The following is a 13,929-nucleotide window of genomic DNA, read 5'->3' as shown; positions in this document are numbered from 1 at the left end:
GCTGGAGCAACAGAAAATGGACTAAGACAGATGATCAAGAAATACTTCCTGGCCGGGCGTGGTGGCTCAAGCCTGTAATCCCAGCACTTTGGGAGGCCGAGACGGGCGAATCACGAGGTCAGGAGATCGAGACCATCCTGGCTAACACGGTGAAACCCTGTCTCTACTAAAAAAAATACAAAAAACTAGCCGGGCGAGGTGGCGGGCGCCTGTAGTCCCAGCTACTCGGGAGGCTGAGGCAGGAGAATGGCATAAACCCGGGAGGCGGAGCTTGCAGTGAGCTGAGATCCGGCCACTGCACTCCAGCCTGGGCGACAGAGCGAGATTCCGTCTCAAAAAAAAAAAAAAAAGAAATACTTCCTAGAAGAAGTGAACTTGGAAGGGAACCCATGGTATGGCCAAGCAGAGAAAAAGGAGGAGTAAACCTTTCTGTATCAGCGGGAAATAATCATGCAGGAGAGAGCACAGTTCAGGCAGAGGCAATGAGGAAAAGTAAGAGAATATGGTCACTAGAAGCACTATAGATGAGTCTCGTGTACTTAGACACTGCAATCCTAATTGCACAGGAGCTCAAAAGGGACAGCAATCATGGGATGGTCCTGTGGTTTGAATGTGACCCCCAAAAGTTTGTGTGCTTGAAACTTCGTTGATAATATATACAATTTGGTGAAGGCAAGAGAATATGATTCCAAGATTTCCTGCCTCTCTGCCAAACCAATAGTGGTAGTCAGTATCTAAAATAGGAAACACAAAAGAAAGCAGCCTGTTTTGAAAGAGAAAAACTTGTTTGTGCCGTGCTCTGGAACACATACACAGAAATGTGTGGGAGACAACTGGAAATACAGCCTCAAGCTCTGGTGTGAAGAGAGGCATCCCAAGATGAGGGTACAAGAGAAGCAAAGGAATGGAGACAGGAAATATCAGGGTATACAGGAGACCTACAGTAAGAATGAAGGTCATTCCTCACCCATTTACTCTGTCCTTGCCACCCTCCTCAGAGTCACCTCCCGCTGCCTGCTACACATCTGCACCTGGAGGGCCCCTCAAATGTAATCAACTCTTTGGCTCTTATCAATAAAATCCAGAGCCATCCATACATACTGCTCTGTCTTCATTGAACTGTTTCAATCTTGCAGTAGCTATTTTTCTGCCATTAATCATAATTCTATGCAGCATTGTATGAGCCCTCAGTTCACAAAGTCCTTTTAACATATATGCACGTAGCCGTCCTCTGAATGAGATCACTGGTTTTTCTAGCCTCAGTGAAACTGAAAAATAGATCATGTCAGTTGTGTGACACTGGGCCAGTTAATTGACCTCTCTGAACCTTAGTATTTTCATCCACTAGGGAAAAAAACATCTAATATCTGCTCCATCTATTTAAACGGGTGGTTGGGATCAAATGAAAATAATAGTGTGAAATAGTTGTATAATCCCTATGGGCAATATAGGAACAGTGACAATAGGGTAAGAGTGTTAGTGATAGAAGTTATCGTTGTCACAGTATGCCTTCTAGGGACCAGTCAGTAAAGACACATAAGAAAAACTCAGCTAGACAACCTAATGCAAAGAGAGAGATTTAATTGAATACTTTTTATGGATCCAGTGGTATGACTGCTACAAATAAACAGCATAATCGTCGTCCTCTGGGAGCTGGGGTGATAAAGTATACAGACAGAGATGATCAATGCACAGCACAGAATAAAAGTGCGTCTCATGTGAATCATACAGATCCTAATTGCCTAGGCGCTGAAAAGGGACTGTGATCACAGTCTGCGTCTATGGGTTTGAGTGTGTCCCCCAAAAGTCCATGTGTTGGAAACTTAGTCACTAATGTAACAGTATTGAGAGGTGGGGCCTTTTAAAAGGGAATTAGGTAATAAGGGTAGAGCCTCATAAATGGATTAATGCTGTTTGCGAGTGAGATCATTTCCAAGGAACTGAGTTAGTGCCCTGAGGTCTCTTTGGCATGCACTCACTTGCCCTTCCACATTTCTGCCGTGTTATAATGCAGTATGGAATCCCTTACCAGGGGCCGGGCGCAGTGGCTCACGCGTCTAATCCCAGCACTTTGGGAGGCCGAGGCGGGTGGATCACGAGGTCAGGAGATCGAGACCATCCTGGCTAACATGGTGAAACCCCATCTCTACTAAAAATACAAAAAATTAGCCAGGCATGGTGGCAGGTGCCTGTAGTCCCAGCTACTAGGGAGGCTGAGGCAGGACAATGGCGTGAACCCGGTAGGCGGAGCTTGCAGTGAGCCAAAATCGGGCCACTGCACACCTGGGTGACAGAGCGAGACTCCGTCTCAAAGAAAAAAGAAATTCTTACCAGAAGCTGTCACCATGCCCTTGGTCTTCCCAGCCTCCATAACCGTGAGCCAAATAAGCTTCTTTTCTTTTTAAATTAGCCCATCTTAAACACTCTGTTATAGCAACAGAAAATGGACTAAGACAGATGGTCAATAAATGCTTCCTAGAGAAAGTGAACTTGAGAAGGAGCCCATGATATGGCCAGGTAGACAGGAAGGAGGTGTAGACTAACCTGGATATATCAGAAGAGAGCTGAATCAGAAAAATCCTAATTTCCCCCTCCCTCTCAGCCAGCCTGCTCCTGAAGCTAGAAGGCTCCAATCTTCCCAAGGAGGGAAAGAGTATGGAACAATGTCTTATGCCAATACTAAGGAAAGGGATTTCCTATTTCAATCTCTGTTGCTAAACAAGCATTTGCAGCTGAACCACAATCTCAAGAAATGGGCCAAGATCAGGTGCACAGGGAAGGCTCTGAGGAGAGCCTTACCACTCTGCATTCCGGGCACAGCGCCAGCCACTCAGACAGCATACAAAACACGGCTGGGGCTCCTTGTGCAAGACTGACCGCAAGCTTTATCTGCATGGACACTTTCTTGGCTCACAGAATTGTTTTGGAACAAAAGCTATTCATTTCAGCTTGATTTGGAGCCACAGTCCTTGGCTTTCTGCAGTGTCAGGGCTTGGCAGTGTTTCTGGCCACTGGGTCAGCCATGAGGCCAACAGCAGAGAGGGGAGCAAAGGCACAACCCCCGACTGTATTGGGGGATGCTGAGAGGTGGTCCTGCTCTTCCTGGGATGGCCAGGGGACTGAGGAGCCAAGGCTGCTGGAGTGATTCTTTTCAGCAGCAGTCAACGGTCCCCTCCTCCCCAACACACACACACACACATATGCACACACACACACACTCTCTCTCTCTCTGTTATGCTAGTTTCTGATGACAGGGCTTAAAGCATCCTCATCCTTTCAGTCATAACTTTTCAGATTATAAATACAGTACTTCATCGGGTGAAATAACCATCTCCTTAGTAGTGAGGCAGAGGCAGCTAAATGGCGGATGGTGGAGTTGTACCTACTTTGCCAGTTAGAAATTTAAACTTCTCTGATAAAAATGACAGTCACTCTATTTCTTTCCCTTTGTGTTTAAAAAAAAAAAAAAAATCTCTGAAGAATTTGCAACTACCCCTCAAAGAAGATTAACAGGAGTTATTTCTAAAAGCACAATCAAGAGGGGCTTTCCAGCGATGGCGTCTCTTTACACAAAGGAGGGATTTGCTGGGAAGAGGGGAGTCTGTGTCGTGAACATTTTTAGGAGTCTTCCCGTGAGGGGACAGAATAATCTTCCTCCAACCATTTCCCATGCAAATTCACTTAAGGGATTCCTTTTTAAATTGTAATAAATCTAAACTACAAAAAATATGACTGACTCCCTGGGTCCAGAATGGTCTTCAAGAGGTGATCTTGGTGTCCACTCACGACGGGAGAAAACCCACCTTGATATTCAAGCTCCCCAGGAAGGGTGCAGCTGTGGCCTTTCTCCAGGCCACCCCTTCTTCTGTCCAGCGTGCATCCCTTCTGAGCTATCTCCTTTCTTGAGACACACTGAAGACCCCTGGTCCTTCCCCATACCGTCACCTCCCCACCCCACCCCACCACCGTTGACCAGACCACAGCTGCCCAGTTCTCCCAGAATCCTGACTTCTCCACAACTATTTCCTGAGGCCTCAAACAAATGCTGCACAAAAGGGTCGTCACTGGGCCGGGCACAGTGGCTCACATCTATAATCGTAGCACTTTGGGAGGCCAAAGCGGGTGGATCACCTGAGGTCAGGCATTCGAGACCAGCCTGGCCAACATGGCAAAACCCCATCTCTACTAATAATATAAAAATTAGCCAAATGTGGTGGCAGTCACCTGTAATCTCAGCTACTCAGGAGGCTGAGGCAGGAGAATTGCTTGAACCCAGGGGTGGAGGTTGCAGTGAGCTGAGATCGCACCACTTCACTCTGTCAGAAAAAAAAAAAAAGCGTCATCATTGGACTCTCTCTGACCCCATCACAGGCCTAGCATTGCCCCTCTCAGATTCCAGCTGAGTGAGGTATGACATTGAACATTTTAAAGAACTCAGACAGTCACTAAAAGTATCAGAAAGTGATAGTCTCAATATTCCATCCATCCCATAGTCACGATTTCTTCTCATAGTAAGTGGGCGTCACGCTCTACAAGATTTCGGGGACTAGAACTTTCCTGTAATCCAGAGCAGGCTTCCTGGAAGACAATCGTAATTATGTGTTTGCTGTGCAGAGATGTAAATAGTGACCCCAAACCATTGTGCTCTTTTTTTTAGTAGGCAACTCACATCCCAACTATAGCACTGCCAGCCACAGTCCAAATGCCCAAGTCTAATATGCCCTGTTAACTGTACCCAGCCTCAGAAACGTCTCTCCTCTCTATTACATTCTCAATGACCCGTTTAATGTGTCTCCCAGGTTTTTCAGGCCCTGCCTCCAGACACATAATTGCCTACTGGACATCACCATCTGGCTCTGACCAACAGCTGACACACAATAGATCCAAGCCAAGTTCACGTTCCTCTTCTACCTTTGTCCCAACTCTCTTCCTGGCACTCTATCTGCCCTAAGAACAGCCTCACATCCTCAAGACCCAGAGAAATCACCACCATATCTTTCAGAACGCTTTCTTGACATTCCACCCAGGAAAAAGTAAAGGCCCACACTTAAGCACCTTCTTTACCCTCCAGCTGTCTGCATGGCACCTGCGCCATGCCACTGAGTTGATACACATGGCCATCTCCTACCACTAGACTACAAGTCACTTGAGAACAGGGACTGTGTCCTGAAGGTCCTGAAGTCTGTGTTATTACAGCGCCTAACTATACCTGACACATAGTAGATGCCCAATAAATGTCCGTTACATGGAGGAATGAACCAATGATACAAGCAATTCTAAATTCCGCCCAAGCCTTATTAAGACCCTTCCTTCCTGTAGCCCTCATCTAAGTTCAACTCTCTTCCTGGAACCCCATCTGCTGCAAGAACACCCGCACATCCCCAAGTTTTCCTTAAGTCAAATAGGAAAGCATTTTAGAGGTCCAGATGGAAATTTTTCCGCCTCGCCCCAGGTAGTCAGGGCTGCGGGAACACAGGAAATGAGAGGCTAGGCTGAAACAAGAGCCCTGCATGTGCTGGAGGCCACAGCAGGTTGCCCAGCCCTGCTGTTTAGTTCACTATGTGTCACCAGCTAACACCCCCAGGCAGAGCCGCTGGACAGGGGAATTCTTCATCTCCTTCTACACATTAAAAAAAAAAAAAAATCTACGTATGTATTTTTGAGACAGTGTTTCACTCTTTCACCCAGACTAGAGTGCAATGGTGCAATCACAGCTCACTGCAGCCGGGACCTCCTAGACTCAAGCGATCCTCCAACCTCAGCTTCTCGAGTACCTGGGACTATGGGTGTGCACCACCAAACCTGGCTAATTTTTTTTTTTTTTTTTTTCTGTAGAGACAGTGTCTCACTCTGTTGCCCAGGCTGGCTGCAAACTGCTGGGCTCCAGCCATCCTCCTGCCTCAGCCTTCCAAAGTGCTGGAATTACAGGCATGATCCACCATGCCCAGCCTCCACCACATTTTAAACAAGTCCAGGCATCAGAGGTGGGCATCAGCTTGGCTGGTAGACATACCTACACAAGGCTGCATTGAGGGTGGGACATCACAGGAGAGAGAGGTGTGAAAGCCTCGACAATCACAGAAGAAGGGCCTTCTGACCAGCACCACTCCCTCTGACCCCATGAAAAGCTGTCATTTCCTAGGTGACTGGAGTTGCAGACAGCACAGAAAGACACTGCGTGAATTCTCTCGGCTCAGGGAAAGAAATATATCCCATCCATTCCTCTGGCTTCTATTAGAGTCCTCGTTTGAATGTAAATCTGGCCACTTCACTCACCTGCTCTTTGGGGAAAAATAGCACCACCTTTGTAAGGCATAGACCTTTCCTTTCCATCCCTGCCTGCCTGTCCCACCTCACACTCCCCTTGTACTCTATGCTCAGCGAACAGCAATCAGCGTGCCCTCAGACACGCCAGACTCATACATCGCTGTGCTTCGGCAGCCATGGTCTTCCTTCCTCTGCCCAGCGGAAGCCTCAGGATCCTCCAAGCTTCAAGGCTCTCTCTTCATAGATGACTACCCCGACTCTTCATGTAGAATCGGAAGCTCCCTCTCACCACAGTCTTAATTTTATGTTTCTCCTGGCTGGGCACAGTGACTCATGCCTGTAATCGCAGCACTTTGGGAGGCTGAGACAGGCAGATCACATGAGTTCAGGAGTTTGAGGCCAGCCTGGGCAACATGGCAAAATCCCATCTCTATTAAAAATACAAAAAAAAAAAAAAAGAAAAATGAGCCAGGCATGGTTGTGCCTGCCTGTAGTCCCAGTTACTTGGGAGGCTGAGAAGGGAGAATCACTGGAGCCCGGGAGGTCAAGGCTGCAGTGAGCCGAAATCACGCCACTGCACTCTAGCCTGGGCAACAGAGTCAGACTTTGCCTCAAATAATAATAATAGTAATAATAATAATAAAATAAATAATGATGTTTCTACAATTGTAGTGAGACCAGTTTTTCTGTATCATGTCAACAGTTCTTCCAGTGTTAGTCCTTACCAGCCTCAGTTTCCTTACCTGTAAAATGGAGATAATAATTGAACTACCCTTTCGCATGGGTGGGAAGATTGATCCCCGAAAGCGGCTGGTGCCTGGGGAGGTGGGACGGGGCAAGTAAGGTGGGCAACACAGGGCTCATTCACGAGCAGCAACCCCTGTGGGCCACCTGAGTTCTGCCCTACTGGGAGCCTTTGGGAGAAACAACGTAGAACACCCTCAGAAGAGCCCCCCCCCCGGGGGCGGGGAGGAAGCTTGGTACTTTTTATCAAGCAACTATTTTTCACTATCAGTTGCAGGTTGATCCAGGGGGCATCCACTCCCTGGCGCTCTGGTCACATGTGTGGCAGTCATGTTCCTATGACCAGAGAAAACCCCCTGAGCAGAGAGGCTCAGGCACTTCCCGTGTAAGTCCCTGATATTGGGTAGGATGTTGACACCATCTGATGTCATTCACCTGCAGCTCTGCCATTGGCTGGCTGAGGGAGCTTCGCTCCTCTAGAAGGTAGATATATTTGGCCAGGTGCAGTGACTCATGCCTGTAATCCTAGCACTTTGGGAGGCCGACGGGGGCGGATCACTTGAGGTCAGGAGTTTGAGATCAGCCTGGCCAACATAGTGAAACCCCGCCCTACTAAAAATACAAAAATTAGCCAGGTGTGGTGGTGCACACCTGTAATCCCGGCTACTCAGGAGGCTGAGGCAGGAGAATCGCTTGAACCTGGGAGGTGGAGGTTGCAGTGAGCCAAGATCGCACCACTGCACTCCAGCCTGGGTGACAGAGTGAGACTCTGTTTCAAAAAAAAAAAAAAAAAGTAGATATATTTGATTGCGGGCACCCTAAGGTACCTTGTGGTGGGCCCAGTCCTCCATCAGCCCACATCCCCCAAGGCTGGGCACTGTTAAGCTGCCCTTGGGTGGGCCACTTAGCCTCAAGGGACTTTGAGGGCAGGAGCCACGCTCATTTTGCTCATCACTGTGTTCCTGGTACCTCGAGCAGTGCTCAGCAGATGCCAGCCTCCAAGTCCACATTGGCTGCCTGGCTGACAGAGAGCACGTGGTGCAGAATGAGGTTATAGCAAAGGAAACCCTGACATTCAACCCCAAACCTAGCCCCAGGACCCCAAGCAATGGAAGACCATGACCACTGCCTTTGCATCTGTGAGTAGGTTGTGGTGTAAGATACGTTTTTAAGATCTATGTGTGTAAGATACGTTTTTAACTTTCAAATATCACACTTTAGATCCAGAAAGGGCAACTTATAGGAGCTTTAAATTCGTAGGTGGCTGTCTGGGTTACCTTATGTGACTCAGAGCTGGGGCGGGCCGCCTGCACTGCAGTCCGTGGATCACTGTCTCGGTCTCCAGGCCCAGGACGCAGCTTGCAAACCTAAATGGAATTGTCTTTATCACAACTCACACCAGTCACTTAATGAAATCGAGCTGCACAAAACGACCCAAAGGGGTGCCCTCCACTCCTGCCCCACGTGTCCTCGTAGGCTTCCCAGATGTGGTCCCCGCCCGCCTCCCAGGGCCCAGGTAAGGGACCAGGGTTACTTTTTGGAGAAATGCCATCCTCGGCCTGTACTGCCGGCCTTGGTATCGGATTTTCATTCTGGCCCCTGGATGGATTCACAGCCAGAGCACCAGTGGGAGACAAGAGAAGAAGCCCCCCAAGTTCGAAAGGCAGCCTGGCTCGCTCCAGCCCTGGGCGTCGACGGGGAGGCGGCTGGGCGGGGAGGGCGTGGGCCGGGACCCCCGACCCTAACTAGGCGCCTCCAACTTGGAAAGCAGCTGGAATCCGCGCCAGCCAATCCGCGAGCGGCGCCGCGGGCTTATTAGCACGTGCTGCGCGGGCGCCCACCTGCCGCCAGAGGGCACTGTCCGGCCCCCGCCGGGACCCCGCCGAACGGCAGGTGAGACCCGCAGGGCAGGGCCCCGGGGCGGAGGTGGAGGGGCCGGGGAGAAGGAGGAGGGAGAGGAGGAGGAGGGAGAGAGGGTGGAGGAGGAGGAGGAGCTGTGGCGAGGAGGGAGAGGAGGATCTGTGGCAGAGGGCGAGCCATAGACTGCACCACTAAGGACTGGGGAAGTGAAAACAGATGTAACACGCTTTGGCTCCCTGGCTAGCCAGCCCCCAAATCATTGAATGGCACTAAGCAAATTATTCGGTTTTTGCCATTAAAATGGCAAGCCACATTAAAATGGCAAGCCACAATTACTTTTGCACCAACCTAATGTTTAAACTTTGTCAGCATCATTTTCCCCAGCTAACACGAGAAAAGCAAGTGGTTAGGAAATGACTCATGTGCTGTGAGGACTGAATAAATATCTGGGTTAAGGACTGGCAGTGGGGTGTGCTTGGTGGCGAAGAATGCTGCTCACGGGCCAGATGGGCTGGCTCTGAGCCCTGGATTTGCCATCTAGCTATAGGATCTCAAGCAAGTTATGGAAGCTCTCTGGGCTTCCTTTGTCTCATCCGATGAGTGAGAATCACTGCACCCTCCCCAGGGGGCGGGCAGCGGTTTGTTTGGTTCTGGTTTTGGTTTTAAGATTACTGAGCTGATTCATGTACAAGCACTTAGAACTATGACTGACACTTGGTGAATGTCCAATAACCAATAGTTTCTCTCTTATGTCTCTTGGGACTCTAAAAAAAAAAAAATTTACTAGGCGTAGTGGTTCCATTATATACATAGTCTGATATACTGATATATATATATATATATATATAAAATTCTGAAAATAATTCTCAGAGTTCTCAAAATAATATGAAAACTGTTGGAGTCATAACTGGAGGTAAAGTATAATCTCTGGAATCAGATTACTTGGGGTAAAATATCAACTCTGTTACTTACCCTCTGTGTGACTTTGGGCAAGTTACTTAACCCCTCTGTGCTTTGATTTCTGTAAAATGAGGATGGTGCAATGACAGGGGACAAAAGAGTAAAGAATCAATAAATACCAGTTGTTGTTAGTATTATCAACATTAAAATCTTTAAAGATAGTTTAAATATGGAATGCTAGCTACATCTCCGGCAGGAGGAGATTTTCCAGGTTTAACATTCAGGATCAGGGACGTTCTCATCTTTTATTTCTAGAGCCAGGTGGCCTGAGCATGGCAGACAAAGCTGATGTCAGATGGAGGCATGTGGGCATTTGTCATAAGAGGTATGCTCGGAAGATATGTCTTCAGATCATCTGCGTCTCATTCCTATGGAAGAGCCATGTTTCCACCAAGCTACCGAGACATCTTAGCTCTAGGTTAGAGTACTGGAATAAAAGTTTCAGAAATGAGACTCTGAAGTCTGGTTGACTCACAGGGAAATGACTAGGCAGAAAGCCCTGAGATGTAGCTTCCAGCCCTAGCTTGGCCACGGCCACAGTGAATGACAACGTGGAAACCAGGTTTTCAAATTTAGTTGAATCGGTTCAGCAAAGCAATTTCAAAATCATTTTAACTTCGTGTGTTTCTGTGGTTGGTTCCCAAATTCTCTTATTTTGCTAATTTGGGCTTTCTGTCTCTTTTTTTTTTTTTTTTTTTTTGAAATGGAGTCTGGCTTTGCAGCCCAGGCTAGAGCACAGTGGCATGATCTCAGCTCACTGCAAGCTCCACCTCCCGGGTTCATGGCATTCTTCTGCCTCAGCCTCCCAAGTAGCTGGGACTACAGGCCCAGCTAATTTTTGTATTTTTAGTAGAGACGGGGTTTCATGCTGTTAGCCAGGACGGTCTCGATCTCCTGACCTTGTGATCCACCCGCCTTGGCCTCCCAAAGTGCTGGGATTATAGGCTTGAGCCACCGCGCCCAGCTTCTTTTATTCTTAATGAGGTTAGATAGTTTTTTTTTATTATTATAATGAGATGCATGTATTTTTTTTCCTTGAGAATCAGGGTTTTTTTTGAAAGTTAGAACTTTAGGTCGGGCACGGTGGCTCAAGCCTGTAATCTCAGCACCTTGGGAGGCTGAAGCAGGTGGATCATTTGCGGTCAAGACCAGCCTAGCCAACATGGTGAAACCCATCTCTACTGAAAATACAAAAATTAGCTGGGCAGTAGTGGTGCATGCCTGTAATTCCAGCTACTTGGGAGGCTAAGGCAGGAGACTCACTTGAGCCTGGGAGGCAGAGACCATGGTGAGCCAAAATCGTGCCAGTGCACTCCAGCCTGGGCGACAGAGTGAGATCCTGTCTCAAAAATAAATGAATAAATATAAATACATAAATAAAAGTTAGAACTTTAAAATTATTTTGTCATCAGATATGTATGCAGTTTAGTTAACAAATATGAGGGGGCCCTGTAAATTACAAATATCTTTAGGTATATAGAGTGACAGCTTATGTCAGGTTGCATTTATTGTCCTGAAATAGCTAATGGTGCCCTCTTGCACTCTCAAAAGTGACTATGTTTAGGCCGGGTGCAGTGGCTCATGCCTGTAATCCCGGCACTTTAGGAGGTCAAGACAGGTGGATCGCTTGAGCCCAGGTGTTTGAGACTAGCCTGAGCAACATAGTGAGACCCTGTCTCTAGTAAAGAAAATTATTTTATAACTAACACAAAATAAAACAAAAAAAGTGACTATGTTTGGATGATAACTCATGTGGCTACCCTCATCACATGCTAATTTCCTTCTCTAACAATTATCAAACCAGGCCTCCTTGTTTCCTAGATGAGGGAGACACCCATGGTGTGCTGGAAAGTTAATATGACTAGGACTTGTGACACTTGGATTCTAATCCCAGATCTACTGATTGATTAGGGAACTTAGATAAGGCACATTATTTCTCAGAGCCACATTCACTGATCAGACGTGTTCAGTGTTTCCCAAAGTTTGCTGAAGATCAATGTTTCTCAACATTTAATGCAAATGTTCGTCTCCTGAGGATCTTGTTAAAAGTGCAGATTCTGGCTGGGCACAGTGGCTCACACCTGCAATCCCAGCGCTTTCTGATGCTGAGGCAGGAGGATCGCTTGAGCCTAGAAATTCAAGATCAGCCTGGGCAACAAAGGGAGACCTCCATTTCTAAAAAAAATAAAATAAAAATATGAGTTGCATGCTGTGGCAACTCATCTGTAGTCCTAGCTATTCAGTAGGCTGAGGTGAGAAGATCTCTTGTGACCGGGAGTTTGAGGTTGCAGTGAGCTGTGATCACACCACGGCACTGTAGCCTGGGCAACAGAGCAAGACTCTGTCTCAAAAATAAATAAATAGGCTAGGTGCAGTGACTCATGCGTGTAATCCCAGCATTTTGGGAGGCTGAGGCGGAAGGATTTCTTGAGGCCAGGAGTTCAAGATCAGCCTGGGCAACAAAGTGAGACCTCCATTTCTACAAAAAAATAAAAATAGGAACCGGATGCTGTGGTGTGTGCCTGCAGTCCTAGCTACTCAGGAGGTTGAGGTGAGAAGATAGCTTGTACCCAGGAGCTTGAGTATGCAGTGAGCAATGATCGAGCCACTGCACTCCAGCCTCGGTGACAGAGCAAGAACTTCTCTCAAAAATAAACAGGCTGAACATGGTGGCTCACGCCTGTAATCCCAGCACTTTGGGAGGCTAAGCTGGGAGGACTGCTTGAGCTCATGAGTTTGAGACCAGCCTGGGCAACATGGCTGGTCTCAAGTCAGATGAACACCTTGTCTCTGTTTTTTTTCCTTCTTCTAAAAAAAAAAAACAAAAACAAAAAAACAGGACACATGTGCAGACCATGCAGGCTTTTTACACAGGTATACTGTGCCATGCACCTATTGATCCATCCTCTGAGTTCCCTCCCCTCACCCCCCACTCCCCAACAGGCCCCGGTGTGTGATGTTTACCTCTCTGTGTCCATGTGCTCTCAGTGTTCAACTCCCACTTATAAGTGAGAACATGTGGCATTTGGTTTTCTATTCCTGTGTTAGTTTGCTGAGGATACTGGCTTTCAGCTTCATCCATGTCCCTGCAAAGGACATGATCTCATTACTCTATTGCTGCATAATATTCTATGGTATATATGTGCCACATTTTCTTTATCCGGTCTAACATTGATGGGCATTTGGGTTGGTTCCATGTCTTTGTTATTATAAATAGTGCTGCAATGAACGTACGTGTGCATATGTCTTTATAGCAGAATGATTTATGTTCCTTTGGGTCTTTGGGTATATACCCAGTAATTGTATTGCTGGGTTAAATGGTATTTCTGGTTCTAGATCCTTGAGGAATTGCCATACTGTCTTCCACAATGGTTGAACTAATTTACAGTCCCACCAACAGCGTTCCTGTTTCTCCACAGCCTCATCAGCATCTATTGTTTCCTGACTTTTTAATAACTGCCATTCTGACTGGCATGAGATGGTATCTCACTGTGGTTTTGATTTTCATTTCTCTGATGATCAGTGATGATGAGTTTTTTTTCATCTTTGTTGGCCACATAAACGTCTTCTTTTGAGAAGTGTCTATTCATACCCTTTGCCCACTTTTCGATGGGGTTGTTTTTTTCTTGTACATTTGTTTAAGTTCCTTGTAAATTCTGGATTTTAGACCTTTGTCAGATGGGTAAATTGCAAAAATTTTCTCCCATTCTATAGGTTGCCTGTTCACTCTTATGATAGTTTATTTTGCCGTGTAGAGCTCTCTAGTTTAATTACACCTCATTTGTCAATTTTGGCTTTTGTTGCAATTGCTTTTGACATTTTAGTCATGAAGTCTTTGCCCTTGCCTATGTCTTGAGTGGTATTGCCTAGGTTTTCTTCTCGGGTTTTTATGGTTTTGGGTTTTACATGTAAGTATCTAATCCATCTTGAGTTAATTTTTGTATAAGGTGTAAATTTCTAATTTAATTAATTAAATGTATTAATTTAAATTTATAAATTTATTAAATTAAATTAAATTAAGTAAATTTATAAAGTAAATTTAGATTTATAAAAATTATAAATTTATTAAATTAAATTAATAATGTAATTATTTTTAAA

This window comes from Papio anubis, chromosome 17 (genome assembly GCF_008728515.1).
Source record: "Papio anubis isolate 15944 chromosome 17, Panubis1.0, whole genome shotgun sequence".
NCBI lineage: Eukaryota > Metazoa > Chordata > Mammalia > Primates > Cercopithecidae > Papio > Papio anubis.
Note: the sequence above shows the minus strand (reverse complement) of the source record.